At 43.2% G+C, this 22,747-nt stretch overlaps 1 protein-coding gene and 2 pseudogenes across 3 annotated transcripts in view; 1 reads left to right on the forward strand and 2 right to left on the reverse strand.

Annotated features, from left to right (window-relative positions):
• The window catches only part of LOC106977845 (uncharacterized protein C10orf95-like), a 182,660-nt gene that overhangs the window by 33,915 nt on the left and 125,998 nt on the right, over window positions 1-22,747 (forward strand). The gene's annotated exons all lie outside the window — the stretch shown is intronic.
• LOC113594461 (uncharacterized) lies at window positions 1,274-1,381 on the reverse strand (annotated as a pseudogene).
• Window positions 8,264-9,317, reverse strand: LOC106966485 (ubiquitin carboxyl-terminal hydrolase isozyme L1-like; annotated as a pseudogene).

A 22,747-nucleotide genomic window follows, 5' to 3' on the forward strand; every position in this document is an offset into this window, starting at 1 on the left:
GTAAGCTCTACATCCAATGTGGGGCTTGAACTCACAACCCCAAGATCAAGAGCTGCATGTTCTACTGACTGAGCCCAGCACCCCTCTATTTTTGATTTTTTGAGGAACTGCCATACTGTTTTCCACCATAGCTGCACCAGCTTGCATTCCTAACAACAGTATACAAGGGTACCCTTTTCTCTACATCCTCACCAACAATTGTTATTTCTTGTCTTTTTGATATTAGCCATCCTGACAGGTGCGAGGTGATATCTCATTGTGATTTTGATTTGCATTTCCCCATGATGAATGATGTTGAACATCTTTTCATGTGTCTGTTGGCCATCTGGATGTCTTCTTGGGGAAAATGTCTATTCAGATCCTCCACCCGTTTTTAAATCAGATGGTTTGATATATTACTATTGAGTTGTGTGAGTTCTTTATATATTTTAGTTATTAAGCCCTTGTCAGACAGATGATTTGAAAATATTTTTTCCCATTCAATAGGTTGCCTTTTCACTTTGTTGATTATTTCCTTTGCTGTGCAGAAGCTTTTTAGTTTGATGTAGTTTAGGTACTGTATACAGGCCCTGTATACCCAAGTGGTTATTTCAACTGATGCTCAATTGAAAATAAACATAAAAACAACAATCTGTTCATCTCTGGTGTCGGGGAAGAGGACTATTATTTTTAAGTGAATAAATTTTTATTTAAGGAATTTTACATGTGATTTCTTCCCCTGCCAATCACCCTAGTTCCTGCAAAGTCATAATCATAATCTTTAAAATAGTCCCTTTAAAAAGAACTTTTGTTTAATCCACAGTTGCCATTATCAGTCCAGAGTTCTTTCAGTTGGGCTTTTTTTTTTAAGTCTATTTATTTATTTTGAGAGAGAGAGAGAGAGTGCACGAGCAGCAAAAGGCAAAGAGAGAGGGAGAGAGAGAATTCCAAGCAGGCTCTGTGCTGTCAGCACAGAGCCCAATGCGGGGCTTGATTCCATGAACCATGAATTTGTGACCTGAGCCGACATCAAGAGTCTGACACTTAACCATCTGAGCCACCCAGGCACCCCTCTGTTGGGCCTCTTTGATCTCCACTTGAATATAGACATTCTTCCAAAATTCCCCACCTGTAATCTTTGGAATTCAGTTTTTTTACTTTAGGGCCCTAGAAGTCAAACTGTAGGAAGTATACCAATTGCTATTTTGGCAAGTGATCTGAAATTCTTATTATTTAATTGTTTCTAATATTGGGAAGTCTTGTTACTTTCCCTCTGCTCCATGAGCCTAGCAGAAAATGTTATAGGTCTCATGGTCACCACTGCTGTAAACTTGCTGTGATGGAAGGATCACCTATGTGTCAGTGTAGCCACAGAGGACTGTTTTGGACAGCTCATGTGTCAGTCATCAAATATTGTGTAAAGATGGTCCCTATTGAAAACTTAAGATTCATGAGGTAATTTTGGCAATACTAAATTCCAGCCTTTTATGTAGCCCTTAAAGTTGCTGAGAAAGTGGAGTCGGCTCTTTTTATCCTACTGTGTCAGTCAGTGTTCTCCAGAGAAGCAGAACCAATAGTTTGTATGTATGTATATACACTGATTGATTGGCAGGGCCACCGGGGTGGTTCAGTCAGTTGAGTGTCTGGCTGTTGGTTTCAGCTCAGGTATGATCTCAGGGTCGTTGGATCAAGGCCCACATTGGGCTCCACACTGAGCATGGAGACTGCTTGGGATTCTCTGTCTTTCCCTCTGTCCCTCTTCCCCATTTGCACTCTCCCTCTAAAATACAAATAAATAACTAAAAATAAATTGGTTTTAAGAGATTGATTTTAAAGAACTGGCTCATATGATTATGTGGGCTGGCAAGTCTGAAATATGTAGGGCAGGCTGGAGACCCAAGGAAGAGTTGCAGTCTTGAGTCCACAGTCAGCCTGGAAACAGAATTCCTCTCTCTTCTGTGGACCTCAGTCTTTTCTGTTAAGGTCTTCAACTGATTGGATAAAGCCCACCCACCTTGTGCAGGGTAACTGACTTTACTCAAAGTCTAAAAATACCTTCACAGCAACATCAAGACCGGTGCTTGATCAAACAACTGGTACCACAGCCTAGCCAAGTTGGCCCATAAAATTGACCATCACCATGCCTACAGTGGGAATCCACTGAATCAATTAACGCCCAGTTAATCCCTTCATTGACTTATTCCCCTTTCTTTGTCACCAAAAGCGACAATTTCTCTTTGACATACCAAACCGAAATCAAAATGATGGAGGAAAAATACCAACTACTTTCCCTTAGAGTCTTCAAGACATAGTCCTTAGAACTCTCCACAGACAGTAATGATACCTTTAGAAGTGAGATTAGAAGAGGAGTTTGAAGACTAGGTTCCCAAGGAGAATCTCAACAGAACCAAAGGACATGCTGTCTGCTGACACTTCCTTTTGGAAACTGTAGTCAAGGATACAAAGGCAGAAAACCCCAGGGAAAGAGCTTCTGCCAGGCCAGGGGAACTTCCTGAGGAGGGGTCCTGGGTGCCGTCTTGCATGGAGCCATCCAGCTGGAAGGGCTGCTAAGAAACCTCATAATCAATTTTATTAAACAGATTTTATGTTTTTAAGAACCAAAAATATAGGGGTAAACCTGTGGTCTATTTGTGAATTATTAAGTAGAGCTCAGCAGAATGTGGAGCAGAATGGGCATTAAATAAATGTGATGTGTTTAATTAATGTATTTAATATATTAATGATTTATGTAAATATATTTTATTAAATTTGTTGATCTCATGGTGGAATCAGCCTGGCCACATTTTCTAATCTAGAAGATTGCACACCAAGCAAGGAAATCTCACCAACAAATAAAAGGTTGATTCCATTCACTACGTTGTCTTTTTGTTTTATTGATGGTTTCTTTTGCTCTGCAGAAGCTTTTTATTTGGGTGTGGTTCCAATAGTTTTATTTTGCTTGTGTTTCCCTTGCCAAAGGAGACATATCTAGAAAAATGTTTTTACAACCGATACCATCAACAAAACAAAAAGACAGCTTACTAAATGAGAGAAGATATTTGCAGAGGACATGCTGAATAAAGGTTAATATCCAAAACATATAAAGAACTTATACAACTCAACACCAAAAACCCACAAATGATCCAATTAAAAAATGAGCACGGCGGGGCGCCTGGGTGGCGCAGTCGGTTAAGTGTCCAACTACAGCCAGGTCACGATCTCGCGGTCCGTGAGTTCGAGCCCCGCGTCAGGCTCTGGGCTGATGGCTCAGAGCCTGGAGCCTGTTTCCGATTCTGTGTCTCCCTCTTTCTCTGCCTCTCCCCTGTTCATGCTCTGTCTCTCTCTGTCCCAAAAAAATAAATAAACGTTGAAAAAAAAAAATGAGCACGGGACACAAATAGACATTTTGCCAAAGGAGACATACAGACGGCCAAAAGACACATGAAAAAAAATGCTCAACATCACTCATCATCAGGGAAATACAAACCAAAACCACAATGAGATATCACCTCACTCCTGTCAGAATGGCTAGTCTCAAAAACACAAGAGACAAGTATTGGCAAAGATGTGGAGAAGAAGGAACACTTGTGCACTGTTGGTAGGAATACAGGCTGGTGCAGCCATTGTGGAGAACAGTATAGCAGCTCGTCAGAAAATTAAAAATATAATTGCCATATGATTCAGTAATTCCACTACCAGGTATTTACCTAAAGAAGATGAAAACACTGACAGCCAAGATATGGAAGCAACCCAGGAGACCATCAGTAGATGAATCGATAAAGAAGGTGTGGCATAAAAAATGAAGTCTTGCCATTTGCAACAATATGAATAGATATAAAGGCTATAATGCTAAGTGAAATAAGTCAGTGGGAGAAAGACAAATATGATTTCACTCATGTGGAATTTAAGAAACAAATGAAGAAAAAAGAAACCAAAATACAGACACTTAACTGTAGAGAACAAACTGGAGGTTGCCAGGGGGAGGTAGGTGGGGGAATGGATGAAATAAGTGAAGTGGATTCAGAACATACTTATTGAGGGGTGCCTGGGTGGCTCAGTCGGTTGAGTGTCTGACTTGGGCTCAGGTCATGATGTCGTAATTCACGAGTTTGAGCCCTGCATCAGGCTCCGTGCTGGCAGCTCAGAGCCTGGAGCCTGCCTCGAGTTCTTTTACTCCCTCTCTCCCCCTCCCCACTCACACTCTGTCTCTCTTTCTCTCCCACAACTAAACATTTACAAAAAATTTTAAAGTTTTTTTAATTTAAAAAAGAATATACTTATTCAGATGAGAACTACTGAGTAATGTATAGAATTGTTGAATCACTGTATTGCACATCTTAAACTAATGCACTGTGTGTTCATTAAACTTGAGTAAAAAAATTTTTTTTAATTTTGGGGTGCTTGGCTAACTCAGTAGGAAGAACATGCAACTCTTTTTTTTTTTTAATCAGAAAAGGTTTGTTTCTTTTAGGGACAAACAATTAAACCACACCCGAGGCCTAAATATACAGACACAAACCAAAGTAGCCATTTAGGATTGCTTGTTCTAGCTTCAAGAAGAATGCTGGTGCAATTTTGATTGGGATTGCATTGAATGTGTAGATAGCTTTGGGTAGTATTGACATTTTAACAATATTTATTCTTCCAATCCATGAGCATGGAATGTTTTGCCATTTCTTTATATCTTCTTCAATTTCCTTCATAAGCTTTCTATAGTTTTCAGCATACAGATCTTTTACATCTTTGGTTAGGTTTATTCCGAGGTATTTTATGCTTCTTGGTGCAATTGTGAATGGTATCAGTTTCTTTATTTGCCTTTCTGTTGCTTCATTATTAGTGTATAAGAATGGAACTGATTTCTGTACATTGATTTTGTATCCTGCGACTTTGCTGAATTCCTGTATCAGTTTTAGCAGACTTTTGGTGGAGTCTGTTGGATTTTCCATGTATAATATCATGTCATCTGCAAAAAGTGAAAGCTTAACTTCATCTTTGCTAATTTTGATGCCTTTGATTTCCTTGTGTTGTCTGATTGCTGATGCTAGAACTTCCAACACTATGTTAAACAACAGCAGTGAGAGTGGACATCCCTGTCATGTTCCTGATCTCAGGGAGAAAGCTCTCAGTTTTTCCCCACTGAGGATGATATTAGCTGTGGGCTTTTCATAAATGGCTTTTATGATGTTTAAGAATGTTCCTTCTATCCCGACTTTCTCGAGGGTTTTTATTAAGAAGGGATGCTTTATTTTGTCAAATGCTTTTTCTGCATCAATTGACAGGATCATATGGTTCGTTTCTTTTCTTTTATTAATGTGATGTACCACATTGGTTGATTTGTGAATGTTGAACCAGCCCTGCAGCCCAGGAATGAATCCCACTCGATCACAGTGAATAATTCTTTTTATATGCTGTTGAATTTGATTTGCTAGTATTTTATTGAGAATTTTTGCATCCATATTCATCAGGGATATTGGCCTGTAGTTCTCTTTTTTTCTGGGTCTCTGTCTGGTTTGGGAAGCAAAGTAATGCTGGCTTCATAGAATGAGTCTGGAAGTTTTCCTTCCCTTTCTATTTTTTGGAACAGCTTGAGAAGGATAGGTATTATCTCTGCTTTAAATGTCTGGTAGAATTCCCCAGGGAAGCCATCTGGCCCTGGACTCTTATTTGTTGGGAGATTTTTGATAACTGATTCAATTTCTTCACTGGTAATGGGTCTGTTCAAGTTTTCTATTTCTTCCTGTTTGAGTTTTGGAAGTGTGTGGGTGTTTAGGAATTTGTCCATTTCTTCCAGGTTGTCCAGTTTGTTGGCATATAATTTTTCATAATATTCCCTGATAATTGGTTGTATTTCTGAGGGATTGGTTGTAATAATTCCATTTTCTCTCACGATTTTATCTATTTGGGTCCTCTCCCTTTTCTTTTTGAGAAGCCTGGCTAGAGTTTTATCAATTTTGTTTATTTTTTTCAAAAAACCAACTCTTGGTTTCATTGATATGCTCTACAGTTTTTTTAGATTCTATATTTATTTCTGCTCTGATCTTTATTATTTCTCTTCTTCTGCTGGGTTTGGGGTGTCTTTGCTGTTCTGCTTCTATTTCCTTTAGGTGTGCTGTTAGGTTTTGGATTTGAGATTTTTCTTGTTTCTTGAGCTAGGCCTGGATTGCAATGTATTTTCCTCTCAGGACTGCCTTCGCTGCATCCCAAAACGTTTGGATTGTTGTATTTTCATTTTCATTTGTTTCCATGTATTTTTTAATTTCTTCTCTAATTGCCTGGTTGACCCATTCATTCGTTAGTAGGGTGTTCTTTAACCTCCATGCTTTTGGAGGTTTTCCAGACTTTTTCCTGTGGTTGATTTCAAGCTTCATAGCATTGTGATCTGAAGGTGTGCATGGTATGATCTCAATTCTTTTATACTTATGAAGGGCTGTTTTGTGACCCAGTATGTGATCTATCTCAGAGAATGTTCCATGTGCACTCGACCACAAAAGACCCCGAATAGCCAAAGTAGTATTGAAGAAGACCAAAGCAGGAGGCATCACAATCCCAGACTTTAGCCTCTACCACAAAGCTGTAATCATCAAGACAGCATGGTATTGGCACAAAAACAGACACATAGACCAATGGAATAGAATAGAGACTACAGAATTGGACCCACAAAAGTATGGCCAACTCATCTCTGACAAAGCAGGAAAGAATATCCCATGGAAAAAAGACAGTCTCTTCAACAAATGGTGCTGGGAGAACTGGACAACAACATGCAGAAGAATGAAACTAGACCACTTTCTTACCACTATACACAAAAACAAACTCAAAATGGATGAAGGACCTGAATGTGAGACAGGAAACCATCAAAACCCTAGAGGAGAAAGCAGGAAAAAACCTCTCTGACCTCAGCCGCAGCAATTTCTTACTTGACACATCTCCAAAGGCAAGGGAACTAAAAGCAAAAATGAACTTTTGGGACCTCATGAAGATAAAAAGTCTGCACTGCAAGGGAAACACTCAACAAAACTAAAAGGCAACCAATGGAATGGGAAAAGATATTTGCAAATGACATATCGGACAAAGGGCTAGTACCCAAAATCTATAAAGAACTCACCAAACTCCACACCCGAAAATCAAATAATCCAGTGAAGAAATGGGCAGAAAACATGAATAGACACTTCTCTAAAGAAGACATCCAGATGGCCAACAGGCACATGAAAAGATGCTCAACGTCACTCCTCATCAGGGAAATACAAATCAAAACCACACTGAGACACCAACTCACGCCGGTCAGAGTAGCTAAACTGAACAGCTCAGGAGACTATAGATGCTGGAGAGGATGTGGAGAAACGGGAACCCTCTTGCACTGTTGGTGGGAATGCAAACTGGTGCAGCCGCTCTGGAAAACAGTGTGGAGGTTCCTCAAAAAATTAAAACTAGATCTACCCTATGACCCAGCAATAACACTGCTAGGAATTTACCCGAGGGATACAGGAGTGCTGATGCATAGGGGCACTTTTACCCCAATGTTTACAGCAGCCCTTTCAACAATAGCCAAATTATGGAAAGAGCCTAAATGTCCATCAAGTGATGAATGGATAAAGAAATTGTGGTTTATATACACCATGGAATACTACTTAGCAATGAGAATGAAATATGGCCTTTTGTAGCAACATGGATGGAACTGGAGAGTGTTATGCTAAGTGAAATAAGTCATACAGAGAAAGACAGATACCATATGTTTTCACTTTTATGTGGATCCTGAGAAAACTTAACATAAGGCCATGGGGGCGGGGAAGGAAAAAAAAAAGAGAGGGAGGGAGGCAAACCATAAGAGACTCTTAAAAACTGAGAATAAACTGAGGGTTGATGGGGGGTGGGAGGGAGGGGAAAGTGGGTGATGGGCATTGAGGAGGGCACCTGTTGAGATGAGCACTGGGCATTGTATGGAAACCAATTTGACAATAAATTTCATATTAAGAAAAAACAAAGTAGCCATTTAAAGCATTAGCTACTGAGGTACAATACATACGTTGGAGAAAAATGCTTCACCATCTGACCATATATCAAACTTTGCTCCATCAACAGCTGAGCTCTGCTAGTTGAGGGTAAGAACATTATCCGCAGAACCAAAGGAGAACCACTCTGTTCCACAAGTACTGACGCATTTTAGACCACATTGTGGGGACAGGTTTCCCAGTGAAGGGAAGAGGGTGGAAAAAGGCTGTGTCCCTCCCCTAGGGCATGAGGCCACCTTGCAGAGTGCCACAGGACAACGGACCTCCGTTGCTCACACTCAGAGCTTGGCGGCCTCCTGCAGCGATGCATCCTCTGAACCGGTGCCACGGTTTACCGGAAAAGGCATTTGTCCATCGAGAACTGGCCATCCACATTGGTAAACAGCATCAAATGGAAATTCACTCTGCCATCTCCCCGACATTGGCCTTCCTGTGTCACAGCACCGTGGGCTGCCTGAATGGCCTCATTCTTTTCAAAGCATTTTGCTCTGCCTTCAGGGGACAGCTTCTCTGTTTCAGAAAGAATCTGTCCTCACACTCCAGTTTGTCTTGGTTACTGGCCACCGCCTGTGTAAGTCCAGTGGTACCTCGCAAGTTCCCGATGGTCCGCTTCATGAAGTGCCCCTTAGGACTGACTTCTCTTCCCTTCTGGTCTCCAGTCTGTTTTCTTCCTCAAGGTCTCCTGCTGGGCCGTGAGGGGAAACAGCAGCAGCAGAAGCAGCAGTGCTCGGGCAGGTGCTGGTCCCAAGCCCAGAGCCGCCTCCAGCCCCAGCACGTCCTCGAAGCGCCCCTGGCCGGCGACCCCCAGCCAGGCCAGCACTTTGTTCAGCATCTCGAGGTTAATCTCCAGCAGTTTGAGCTGCATCTTCATGGACCGCAGGCTGCGCCACTATCCAGAGAAGAAGAAAAAGAGCCGAGAACATGCAACTCTTGATATTGGGATTGTGAGTTTGAGCCCCAACTTGAGTGGAGAGATTATACATAAACAAACAAACTTAAAAACAATTTTTAAAGATGCATAAGCTTCAAAAAAAGTAATTTGCATGAAAAAAAGGTTGATTCCACCTTTCCCCAAGGTTGGAGGAATTGATCTCATGTGGATGTATTTCTCCACACTGAGCAGCCTCCAGTAAGTCCACCTTCCTGATGTGACAGCAGGTGGAGAGAAGAATGAATGTGCGGTGTAGCACGTGTAGAGCCGGGCCCCTCTCAAATCCACAGGGCTCCATTTTCTCCTTGATCTCACTGACATCAACAACATTACACCATGTCAGTGACGAATAAAAGAGAAATCATACCACAATCCTGTGACCCCTTCCTGCCCTTGCCCATGGGCAGAGCTTTCTTAAACTGAAGGTGCACTCAAACGGAACTCTGGAAAGAATTTAACAAAGCATCCGTTTACAGAGCGGCACACAAGGATAATGGATACAAAGAAGGAGAGTAAAGACCCTTGAGACCAATAACCGTGATGGAGGCAAAGAGAGGGTAAGCAGAGGCAAGGGGAGTAAACAGGCTTGCTGAGCTTCGTGGAGCCCAAGAGAAGGAGCCAGGCGCCAGTGCATGGAGCACAGATGTGGGGGAAGAAAGACCCGAGCTCTCTGATCTCTCCTTTGTACCTCTCACTGGCCACACCCACAGGAAGTCAAAGTGGAGGCAACCCAGAGGGTCATCCACAGGGGCCAGCCCCGGAGGGCACGTAACAGGGCTGAGAAGGGTGGACCGTGGGTGTGGACGACAAACGAAGAATAACCCACATGGCATCCTATTGTGCCTCACTCTCGGTGGAAACTCTTACAACTAGTGTGCAAGGAAGCAGCCCCCATGACAAATTCCGAAGGAGTGGGTTGCCACCTGCACTTGTTAAGCTAGAAACGCCAGAACCTAAGAAGGTGTTCATTTCTCAATGGCAGTGTCCTTAAAGGGGCGAGGGTGGGAGAAGGGTTGTGCCCTGAGCCCTGCGTCCCTGGGAAGTGTGGTGGTGCTTCTTCCGCCTGGCCCCATACCACAATCGCCACACAGGCTTGAACAGGGGAGACTCTCGGAGGCGGGGAAGGGAGGCAAGCCAGTGGGGACAGGGAGATGGTTAACCAAGCAAGGACCTCAGCACTGCTAGTACTGATTCCAGCCTCTTGAAATGTGTGCTGGTGCGGACAGCTCCAAAACTCCCCATGGAGGGGCGGCTGGCTGCCTCAGTAGGGAGAACGCGGAATTCTTGATCTCAGGGTTATGAGTTCAAGCCCCACGCTGGATGTAGAGATTACTTAAAAATAAAATCTTTAAAAAAAAAAAAACAAAACCCTGGGGCACCTGGGTGGCTCAGTTAAGTGTCCAACTCCTGATTTTGGCTCAGGTCATACTCTCATGGTTCATGAGTTTGAGCCCCGCATCAAGCTCTATGCTGACAGCCCAGAGCCTGCTCTCCCTCTCTCTGCCCCTCCCAGTCTCTCTCTCTCTCTCACAAAATAAATAAATAAGTTTTAAAAATAAATGAACATTGGGGCGCCTGGGTGGCTCAGTCGGTTGAGCGTCCGACTTCGGCTCAGGTCATGATCTCATGGTCCGTGGGTTCGAGCCCCGTGTTGGGCTCTGTGCTGACAGCTCAGAGCCTGGAGCCTGCTTCAGATTCTGTGTCTCCCTCTCTCTCTGCCCCTTCTCTGCTCATGCTCTGTGTCTCTCTCTGTCACAAAAATAAATAAAAACATTTAAAAATAAATAAATGAACATTAAAATAACCTCCCCATGGAAAATAATGAGCGTTGGCAAGGATGTGGAAAAACTAGAACGCTTGTGCATTGCTGCTGGGCATGTGAAATGGTATGGCCATTGTCGAGCAGTTTCACTTGTAGAATTACCATATGATCCAGCAGTCCCACTGCTGGGACTGTAGCCAAAAGAACTGAAGGCAGGGACCATTTATAGCAGCATTATTCACAGTAGCTAAAGGAGGAAACAACCCAATGTCCATCGACAGACCATGGGAGGTGCAGAGGATGATATATCTACACAATAGAATATTATGCAGCCTTAAAACAAATGAAATTCTGAGGGGCCCTGGGTGGCTCAGTCGGTGAAGCATCCGACTTCGGCTCAGGTCATGGTCTCACGGTTCATGAGTTCGAGCCTCGTGTCGGGCTCTGTGCCAACGGCTCAGAGCCTGGAGACTGCTTTCGGTTCTGTGTGTGTGTCTCTCTCTGTCCCTCCCCAGCTCATGCTCTCTCTCTCTCTCTCTCTCTCAAAAGCAAATAAACATTTAAACTCAAAAAAGTGAAATTCTGATAACATGTTACAGCTGTGGGGAGAGAGAGATTAGCACAGACCTAGGGCTCTGCCTTTATTAGGGTCAGAGGGTGGGGTGTCTCCTGGCTAATTTGAAGCATCAGAACTGAAATTAGGGCATTGGAGAGCGGGAGCAGGGTCACTTGAGTGGTCAGGTATCTAGGCTGTCTAGAGTTTCCATAAAAGGAGCTTCGTGGGTAGGGGAGTCCTACCTCTTTATCTGGTCATTTTATTGGTAGCTGTGTCATATCGCTGGCAATATGTTTATTCACAAGGAATGTCTTTTATTTTTAATGTTTATTTATTTTTGAGAGAGAGAAAGAGAGAGAGAGACAGAGTGCAAGCGGGGAGGCTCAGAGAGAGAGGGAGACACAGAATCGGAAGCAGGCTCCAGGCTCTGAGCTGTCAGCACAGAGCCCGACGTGAGGCTTGAACTCACAAACCATGAGATCATGCCCTGAGCTGAAGTCAGACACTTAACCAGCTGAGCCACCCAGGAGCCCCAGGAATGTCTTTTTTTTTTTTTAATTACTTTTAAAAGTTTCTTTATTTTGAGAGAGAGAAAGAGAGAATGCACATGGGGGAGGGATAGAGAGAGAGAATCCCACGCAGATCTGCATTATCAGTGCAGAGCCTGATGCAGGGCTCAAACTCACAAACCACGAGATCATGACCTGAGCTGAAGTCAGATGCTCAACCGCCTGAGCCACCCAGGCGCCTCAAAAGGAATGTCTTTTTAAATGAAAGCCTCCCCACGCTGACAGCGTGGAGCCTGCTTGAGATTCATTCTCTCTCTCTGCCCCTCCACCCACTCGAGCGTGCATGCTCTCTCAAAATAAAAAACAAATTCACTTAGTTAAAAAAACAAAAACAGAATGCCTCAGCATCAAAAGCTTAGTGTCAGATATTTACACTACATGCTACATTATGAATGAGCCTTGAATACATTATGCTAAATGAAATAAGCCAGTCACAAAAAGACAAATACTGTATGATTCCACTTACATGAGGAACCCAGAATGGGTTCTCCAGGCCCTCTAACTGGCCTGCTGAGCTCTCACCTCCCGCAGGCCCTTCTGCCTTGAGGGTCAGGAGCACTCCATGGGAGACCCATGCTCCTTGTATTTCCCCCGAGTGAAAATGAAATTCCTACATGGAATACAGGAACGCTTCCTTATTTACCTTTGCTTCCGTGCCCTCCATGAAAACTGGTAGGAGCCGTGGTAGGTGCTGTTGATGCCCAGCCTGATTCCCTTGATTAGAGCAGTGGTGCTTCCTAATGTCAGCTCCTGCTCACAGCTACCCCTTCTCCAGAGAATCGCACTCTGCGGGGCAGGAGCACAGGGCCCAGGGGGTTATCACGCTTCTCCAGCCCATCCCCAGCAGCCCACAGCTGGTGACTGCCCGGCTCCCTGCTCTAATTGGAACCAGGTCTGTGGTGCGATTCATGGCCCAGAGCTCCCTGTGGGACCAGTCTCCTGCTGCAAGCACACCTTTGCTTAGTTAACCATGTCCCTACCCCACCCTGCTTCCCTCACTCCCCTTCTCCTGAGAGCCACCCCTCAGGAAATCCCTAGAACAAGACTCCCCGAGGCCCCGTTGTAGGAAACCTGACCTAACACAGTAGCGATCACGTACTTGCTTTGCACTGGACACTGTTCTGAGCACTTTACCTATATTAATTCACTCAAAACACATATGTTAATAATGAACAAGACCTATGACTGATGTATCTTTCTAACCCCTAGAACTCAGTGCATTCCTGCTGTCTGATAGATAATGTGAAGCCTTCCATCACGCTGGCACAACCATTCTCCATTCTGCCTTCCGGTAGGATTCTTGCTCTTTCTCTACTCCTTCACTCTCACTTCCAGGGGCTTGAGTCGAGCTGACCCTTTCCTCGGGTTCAGGGTGGGCACATGACCCAGACCTACCCAATCAGGGGCTTCCATTCCCACAGCCATTGGCTCAGGGATGGTCACATGATCTAAGCCAGGCCAATAAAACCCAATTCCTGCACTTTCACTGAACTTGTTGGGTCGGAAGTTTTCTTTGCACTGGGATTGCTAAATTGGGAGGGTGGGAGCCCGGGACCACCCACAGCCATATTGCCACCTCAAGGGAAAAATTCTCCCTAAGTGAAACCGGCAGAGAGGAAACTAAAACCAGAACAGCTGGAGAGATGGGATTTCCAAAGTCTCCAGCTAAAGATATGAATCCAGCCACCCCAGCCTTCTAAGTCTTTGGCCAATAAATTCTCTTTTCTGTTTAATCCGGTATGAGTCAGATTTTGGTTACTCACACTGAAATTATCCCAGTACAAATTGGTTTCTTACCAGGTTGCCAGTGAACATTTATGGGAATACTATTACTAACAGGGCCACCTTGTTCATGTTACATGCGTTACGTCATGGATTTTCAAAACCACTTTGCTAAAACCAATTGGTAACACTGGTGATTCAACATTTTTATTCACATCCTAGAAGAACTTTGAAAAACTGTTCCCCGTGTTGTTTTTTTTTTCCTTTTTCCCTGCCATATGCCTTTAAATTCTTTTTTAATGTTTGTTTATTTTTGAGAGAGAGAGAGCACAAGTGGGGGAGGTACCGAGAGAGAGAGAGAGAGACGAAGACATGGAATCTGAAGCAGGCTTCAGGCTCCTAGCTGTCAGCTCAGTGCTGGGCTCTGGGCTCAAACCCAGGAACCTGGAGATCATGACCTAAGCCCAAGTCAAGAGTAGCTCTCCATGGATTAAGCCACCCAGGTTCCCGTCCCATATGCTTTTTTAAGTTTTAACACTTCACTTAATTTTTGTTTGCTTTAACATTTTAAAAACCACTTTTCATGTTAAGTGCAAAGGATGTAATTTCTCCTGTATTGGAGATACTGACATTTTCAGGTAAAACTCTTAGATCATTTTTTCAAGTGTAAAGTCTCAAGTTGTAGAAATTTGCAGGACAACATTGTGCTTACAGTTAACAATTCTGTACTGTGCACATAAGAATTTATTAGGAGAGTAGATCTCATATTAAGTGTTTTTTACTGCAAAACAAACTTCTGGGATCACCTGCAAATGTGTTTGATGGAACCTGAGTACCCCAGAGATTTAACACCCATCATTATCCATTTACAAAACACTGAACAAACTCATTTTAACAGCCAGAAATTTGCATCATTTCCCCCTTCAACTGATATTTTTATGTCATATCGCCTACAGAATTCTTCCTAATACAATACATGTTTGAAGACCTTTTATTGATCATCCATCATTTCTGCCCAACTAAATTATATAAATTGAAATATTTTCAATTTCCTATGATTATAGGTTATAAGGTTTGAGTTTTCTTTATTTGGATTAATTTACAATTATAGTGATCAGCAGTATATAATTGATTAAAACAAAAACGCTGACAGTTATTAAACATAGAAAGTTGTGTTATTAGAAATATGTATCTTCGGGGCGCCTGGGTGGCTCAGTCAGAACAGCATGTAATTCTTGATTGCAGGGTCGGGAGTTTGAGGCCTACATTGGGTGTAGAGATTACTTAAATAAAAATAAAACTTAAAAGAAAAGAAATACATATCTTCATGAGATGGATGATTTTTGGTGACACTGAGTCAGTCTATCTTGTTGGTGATAAAAATTACTGCTAGAATGAATAGGGCTTTGGCATCAGCTCTGTCCCCATTCTTCGTGTAGAAAGACGTACACATCAGCATACAAAAAGATTGATTCATGTACCAACTTTGATGGATCTCAAGGGCAATATGAAGACTAAGAAAAAGTCAATCTGGAAAAGTCAGATACCGTATAACTCCATTTATGTAACATTCTTGAAATGACAGAATTCTATTTGGGATTTTTCTTGTTTCTTGAGATAGGCCTGGATTGCAATGTATTTTCCTCTCAGGACTGCCTTCACTGCATCCCAAAGCGTTTGGATTGTTGTATTTTCATTTTCATTTGTTTCCATATATTTTTTAATTTCTTCTCTAACTGCCTGGTTGACCCATTCATTCTTTAGTAGGGTGTTCTTTAACCTCCATGCTTTTGGAGGTTTTCCAGACTTTTTCGTGTGGTTGATTTCAAGCTTCATAGCATTGTGGTCTGAAAGTATGCATGATATGATTTCAATTCTTGTATACTTATGAAGGGCTGTTTTGTGACCCAGTATGTGATCTATCTTGGAGAATGTTCCATGTGCACTCGAGAAGAAAGTATATTCTGTTGCTTTGGGATGCAGCGTTCTAAATATATCTGTCAAGTCCATCGAAATGACAGAATTCTAGAGATAGAGAACAAACTAGTGGTTGCCAGGGGTTAACGATGGTACCAGAAGGGTGGATGTGACAGTCAAGGGACAGCATAAGGAAGATCTTCAAGGTGAGCTTCCAGACCTTGATTGTGGTGGTGGTGATGTGAATCTGCACATGTGTTAAAAAGGCATAGAACTACACACACACACACACGTTGCCCCCACGTCTGTTTCCTGTCCTATAGCTACAGAAGATTAATCACTGGGTGAAACTGGGCGGAGGGTACATCATTCTCTCTGTATTGCCTTTGCAACTGCCTGTGAATCCAAAATAATTTAATAACAAGTATAAAAAGGGGGCACCTGGATGGCTCAGTTGTTTGGGCATCCGACTTCAGCTCAAGTCATGATCTCACAGTCCATGAGTTCGAGCCCCGCGTCGGGCTGTGTGCTGACAGCTCGGAGCCTGGAGCCTGCTTTGGATTCTGTGTCTCCCTCTCTCTCTGCCCCTGACCCTCTCTGTCTCACTCTCTGTCAAAAACAAAATAAACATTGAAAAAAAAATTTTTTTAAATAATAAGTATAAAAAGGATGCATCCTCTGAGAGACCAGCTTCACATAGATCAGTAAGTGGTCTGGAAGTTTTATCACACCGATATCCCTCTAATTCTTTTAATTCCTTCAGCATAATATGTCAGAAATCATTAAGTGATCTTTCATTAAATTAATTTCAATGATCTAGTAACGAGCCGTTCAATTATGTCCTCCTCTAATTTTGCTTAAGACAATGCATGGGAAATGACCTGATTTATCAGGACTGCCTGTCCTGTCATTAGTCATTCATATTCTCACTGCAGGCACAGAGATTTCCATTTGTCCCTTTGTTTGATGCTCCCCCCCTCCCCTGCCCCCGCAACAGCGCACTTTAGTTAGACTAAGGGTGGATTCAGGGAAGAGCCCTAGGAAGGGGGAGGGAGACTGAAACCCAGCTCGACAGTTCATCCACACTAGTTGTCAGGCAGATCCATAAGGGACAGAGGGCAAGTGCAAGTTGAGGATCTGGAAACTTGCCCCCCTTGCAAAGTTATCAAGATACTCCCCATCACCTGCAGGCGGACATAGCCAGATTCCATTCAACGACCCTGTTAGTAGCTCTATTTTTACAGCAGAGGAAAGGAAGCTAAGAAAGGTTAAGTAATCCACCCAAGAGCCCCAGCAGATGGCCGAGCTGTGATCGGGGACTCAGATGCCTAACTCCAAAATCCACTGTCTTTCAGCCACACTGTCCTGTCCCTGGTTATCAAATCCAGCTTCAGTCCCCACAGAATTGTCGCCTGGTGACCACCAGGTGGCACCACCACCTCACAGTTGTCCTCATGACCGCACTGATGGCCGACTCCTTGATTTGGGGAACAGAGTTTGCAGCCTTGGGCTCCTTTCCCACTGTTACATTCTCCTCTCAAAGATGGGTAGCCTTCATCTCTAGCTCTCATTGATTGGATTTCCTTGAATTTCACTTCTTTGATGCCAAAGGTGTACGCTGGCAGTTTGGCCATGATTAATTAGGTTAAGAATATATATATCATTATAACAACTCACATACTGAGTGCTTACTGTGTCCCGAGCACTTTGCTCGGATCGCCTCATGTAATCCTTACAAAAGACAAGGTGGCAAATTCTGTTTTGTTAACAGTCTTTCGGGCCTGGGGCACCTAGATTGTTTTATTGTTTTACTCTTCAATAACTAACCAACATGTTTTTGGAAACGTTAATAAAATATTACTTCAGCTATTCTCATGGCAGACATATTTATAAACTTTTATTGGATAGAGTGGTCTATTCTGGGTAACTATAATAAAATGATGAAAACCTAATGGTTCATAAATATTATATATATTTGCTTTATAACCAGTATGTGTGCATATATTTATATTTATTATAGAAACATACGTGTGTGTGTGTGTGTGTGTGTGCATGTGTGTGTAAAGAAGACTGGGCAAGGTGAGTGGGTACCAATTCTCACCCACTCACCTGGTACCACACCAGCTCCAGGCTTTAAGGAAATATGTACATGGCTCCTTCTCAGATGAAATACCCTTACTAAATTTCACTATATGACAAAAAGATTTCCAACCCCAAGTTCAGTACCTCACTTAGAATCATCAGATTGACCAGGTATTACCTAGCTAATTCCTTCACCCTGCACATGAAGGTATCATGATCCAAGGAAATGGTGATTTCCTTTAGACACACAGTAGTGCCAGTGGCAAAACCCCAATTCCCTGACTTTACAACAGAGTTCGTTCCACATGGATAGCTCTGACCTTGTGTGTTTACATTTTTTACTTTTTTTTTTTTTTTAAGTAGGCTCCATGCCCAACGTGGGCCTTTCACTCATGACCATGAAATCAAGAATCGCATGCTCTACTAAATGAGCCAGCCAGGTGCCCCTCTGACCTTGTGTGTTTAAAAAAATTCCGAATAAAGGGCTTCTCATTGAATTCTTCTTAAATGTCATCTTCTTGCTTTGGGTTTTGTGACTATTTAGATTTCTTTTTAAATATCATATCTGCCATCTAACTAACAATATATCAAATTTTGTGCTGTTTATAAATTTCATTATGTTTTCTATGTCCTCTTCTGTGACTTTAAGAAAAATGTCGAGTGACCAAGTTTGAGAATACAACTTACATACAAAATCCATTTACATACAGATTCCATTTAGGGTCACACTGGTTCATTAAACCAGAACTGACTAATTTGTGGGCTCCAGCACAAAATGAAAATTCAGGGGCACTTGGCTGGCTCAGTCAGTAGAGCATGCAACTCTAGATTTCAAGGTTGTGAGTTTGAGCCCAACGTTGGATATAGAGATGACTTTCAAAATAAATAAACAAAATGAAATTGCAGGGCCTCATTTTCAAAAATTATTTAGAATTTCAAGATAAAGATAAGGGAGCATTAAATAAGTGTGGGCCCTTCTCGGTGTGCACCCTTGTGTGATCACACAGGTCACACACCCATGAAACCAGCCCAGATTTAACTTCTCTGATTTCAGTCATCCAACTTGCTACAAATTGGCTTCTCTGAAGTAAGTCCAGTGGGATCACCTCCAGCTGTGAGTAACAGCTATCCCAACAAGGGATATCCCAACAACAGTTATCCCAACAAGCAAGAAAGATTTTACTTTTTCCATGTCACAAGAGATGTTGAGGCAGATAACCCAGGACTTCTGCCCTCTTCCACTTTCTTTAGAACCCAATTTCTCCTCTTGGCACAGGATAGCTGCCGAACCTCAGATCATCATATCCACATTCCAGGCAGGATAAATGAGACATGACAAAGCACAAAGAGCAAAAACCCTCTCTCAAGTATTTGCCTTTTTAATTCACAAGAGAAAACCTTCCCAGAGATTTCTGCCCATATCCCATTGGCCAAAACTGTCACATGGCCACACCTAGCTGCAAGAGAGGCTTGGAATTTGAGTGTCCCACTTTCTAGCCTCTGGGGTTTTGTTTTGTTTTTAAAGTTTACTGTGAGAGAGAGAGGGCAGGGAATGGCAGAGAGAGGATCCCAAGCAGGCTCCATCCTTGTCAGCACAGAGCCCGATGTGGGGCTCAAACTCACGAACTGTGAGATCATGACCTGAGCCAAAACCAAGAGTCCAACGTTTAACTGACTGAGCCACCCAGATGCCCCTGGACTGTTGATTAAAGCTGTCACAAACCTGCCTAGATCCAAAAGAGGAGCCATAGACCCAGTAGGGTAGTAGAGCCAGCATAATTCTCAAAAAATTGTGAGTCAGTTGTTAAACACAGCCATGTTAGACATCGATCATGGTGGGAATATTTACACCATAGGGGCCCCCGACTGGCTTAATCAGTAGAGCATGTGACTCTTGATCTCTGGGTTGTAAGTTTGAACCCCATGTTGGGTGTAAAGATTACTTAGAAATAAATTCTTTTTTTTTTTTAATGTTTATTTCTTTTTGAGAGAGTGTGATCAAGGGAGGGGCAGAGAGAGAGAGGAGCACAGAGGATCTGAAGCAGGCTCTGTGCTGACAGCGGTGAGCCTGATGTGGGCTTGAGCTCACAAACCGTGAGATCGTGACTCTAGCCGAAGTGGGACGCCCAACAGACTGAGCCACCCAGGTGCCCCAGAAATCAAATCTTTCACAAAAAATTTTACACCACAGAAACTGGCAAATACTAGGAATCAGGGCTTCTTTCCTCAGAGAGGAGGCTGTTAAACATGATGCTTCATAGACCTCACCGCTCTATACAAAGGGCATCAAAACGTTTGCAGCCACACTTTACATCATCCACAGCAAACCAACCTCAGTATCCTCCACATAAACTTCCTTTGGGCCAGCTAACATTTCTCTTTGGCCCACAGAGATAACCTGAGAGATCTTTCCAGATGTTTTCTACAATCCATGACCCACTAGCCTAGTAACTCTATGCAAAACCAAATTCAGATGCTTTTGGCTCAACTTGATCTAAATAAACCCATGCTGGCGCCCAGCATCACCACTTTCTTTTCAAAGCCCTCAAACCGTCAGTTTTGTAACTTATCCTAGAATTTTTTTTTCCAAGGGTTCTTTTGGTTTGCAATTTCTGGAAGCTTCCATGTGTTTGTTGAAAATTAGAACAAACTATTTTTTTAAAGCTTTTAATTGTGTAATGCCACACACTACATAAAGGCGCGTAAAGTATAAATATGTACTAATTGATAAATAACTATGCGTCAGACATCCCTGGAACGATTCACCGTAAGTAAGCTGAGTGTTGGAAGAATCCCAGAAGCCCATGATATGTCCTGCCCAAAGAGGAATTCCCTCCTTCCTTGCGGGGAACCACTTTCCTGACTTTTCTGGCTTTCACTCTGCCACTTCTGTACACATTTCTGGCAAGTTTCTGCACATTTTTAAGTCACATAGTTGATCCACTGAACATTCAATGAATGGACCCAGACCGTCTGTGTAATTGGGACACACTTTTGCCCAATGCTGACCTTCTAGTGCTTCTTGCTTTCTCTGTAGTTTCTCCAAGATTAACGAGACCGATTTCACAATTGTAGTTGAAAAATCTCTCAGACAATTTGAGGCCAAAACCTCCTACATCTTTGATGTGCTGTCGTGAGATTTCATCAGTATTCGTCAAGATGTTAGCCTCTCGGGAAATAGGAGATTGAAATTTAAATATGGTTTTTGCTGAGCCGGGTCTAAAGTTTCTTAATCATCTATCAAGTCTATTTTGAGGAAGAAAAAAACTAATAGTTAACAAATATTAGAATATGTATAAAGTATTATAAATAAGCAATGGATAAGATGTTATGCATAGTTACAGATATTGTACAAGGTAATTTAGATCTGTATTCTAGCACCTGTGTAGCCCTCCAGTTCCCACCCTGTGTTTATGTGCTTCTCAGTTGGGGCTGCTTTGACAAGACTCTCCTAGACTGAACTTCAGGTTCATCTGGGGCTTCTTCTGGACATTGATCTTGACCCCCACCCCCTCCCAGTTTTAGTAAGAGTCCTGCTATGTTACTTTAAAGAGACTCCCCCATCCTTGCTATCTGATCACTCTTGCTCTCTGATTACGTTTCCCACCCACAACCTTTGAGGTACAGGTCCTTGGATGGCCTTTAGTAGGAATCCTGTCGGGGCCGATTTAACAAGAATCCCCCTACCCTTGATGTCTCCTCTTCCTAAGTTCCCACCCACTGGCCCCCTCACGCTGCTCCTCGACTAAAACTCCCCACCTGTCAGGATTGAGCCGGCTGTGTCTTCCCTATTGCAATAGTCTTGACACCGACAGCAATCATCCTGAATAAAGTCTTCATGCCATTTTAACCAGAATCAGAATAAGTTTTTCTTGACAGCTTTTTTTTTTTTTTGAGAGAGAGAGAGAGAGAGAGAGAGAGAGAGGGAGTGTGTGTGTGTGTGTGTGTGTGTGTGTGAGCAGGGGAAGGGCAGAGACAGCGAGACACAGAATCCGAAGCAGGCTCCAGGCTCTGAGCTGTCAGCACAGAGCCCGACACGGGGCTCGAACCCACAAACTGTGAGATCATCACCTGAGCCAAAGTCGGAGGTTTAACCGACTGAGCCACCCCAGGCGCCCCGTTCTTGACAGGTTCTTAAATCCGGTTATCATACCTGGTGTTTGCTAATCTCTGGTTCTTTTCTTTCCATACGCCAAGCACTGAAATCCCAATTTTTGTTCTTCAGATGCCTCAAGCCCCACTGTTTAAGTTTGGTCTTTTGTTTTCTTTTGTTTTGTTTTGTTTATTCTAATGTTTCTCAGCTCATTTTAGCCAGTCTCATACCTGGAAACCTGCGAGGGCCCAGAAGGAGAGGGAGAGGAACCAGCCTCCCACCCCAGGCAGCCATCTGTCCACTGTGTCCCTGCTCACAGCCTCATTAGGCACGCATGGGCACACGCACACACGCACGCCCCCCGCCCCCCCATACCCATCTGCACGGCACTTGAGGGATGTCAGCTACCCCAGCACTCTCAGAAGTACCCCCGAGACTGAGTCTCTACTTTGTCCCAAAGGATTTGGAGAACCTACAGTCATAATCACTTTTGAATTCTGTTAAACTGCACAGACCTTGACACGTGCAGGTACGTGAAGAATGAATGTGACTACAACACACGGAGATGGTTCACCAAGCGGTAAAAGAAGGAAAAACGAATTTCTCTCCCTTCCAAACAAGCTTGTGAAATGCTCCACAGTTCACAGCCTGGTAGGGACAGGGGATCCTTCTGCACTGAAACACAGGTCCCAGGGTGAGGAAGGTCTCTAAGATGTGTGCCTGTGACCTGGGGGCCTGCGGGGGGCCTGGCTGAGCCTGATTGATGGTGGAGGGGAGAGCTTAAATCAGTGTGCAGAAGCTGGCTTCCTCCCCATGCCTCCCACCCACCCCCAGCCCGGTTGTCCCTGTACAGTAAAACCTTGGATTGCGAGTAACTTGATCTATTAGTGTTCCACAAGAGGAGCAAACATTTCTAATAAATTTTGACTTGATAAACGATATCTTGCAAATAAGCCATACAGGATGCCGAATGTCACATGATCACAACTGAGCCAATGGTTCTTGAAATTCACTTTGATACACAAGTGCTTTGGATGACAAGCCTGTATCCTCAGGGAATTATGCTCTCAAGCCAAGGTTTTACTGTATTCTCCATTGTGTTCCTTTTCTAGGGCAGCTGTAACAAAATG

This window comes from Acinonyx jubatus, chromosome C2 (assembly GCF_027475565.1).
Source record: "Acinonyx jubatus isolate Ajub_Pintada_27869175 chromosome C2, VMU_Ajub_asm_v1.0, whole genome shotgun sequence".
In the NCBI taxonomy this organism is placed as follows: Eukaryota; Metazoa; Chordata; class Mammalia; order Carnivora; family Felidae; genus Acinonyx; species Acinonyx jubatus.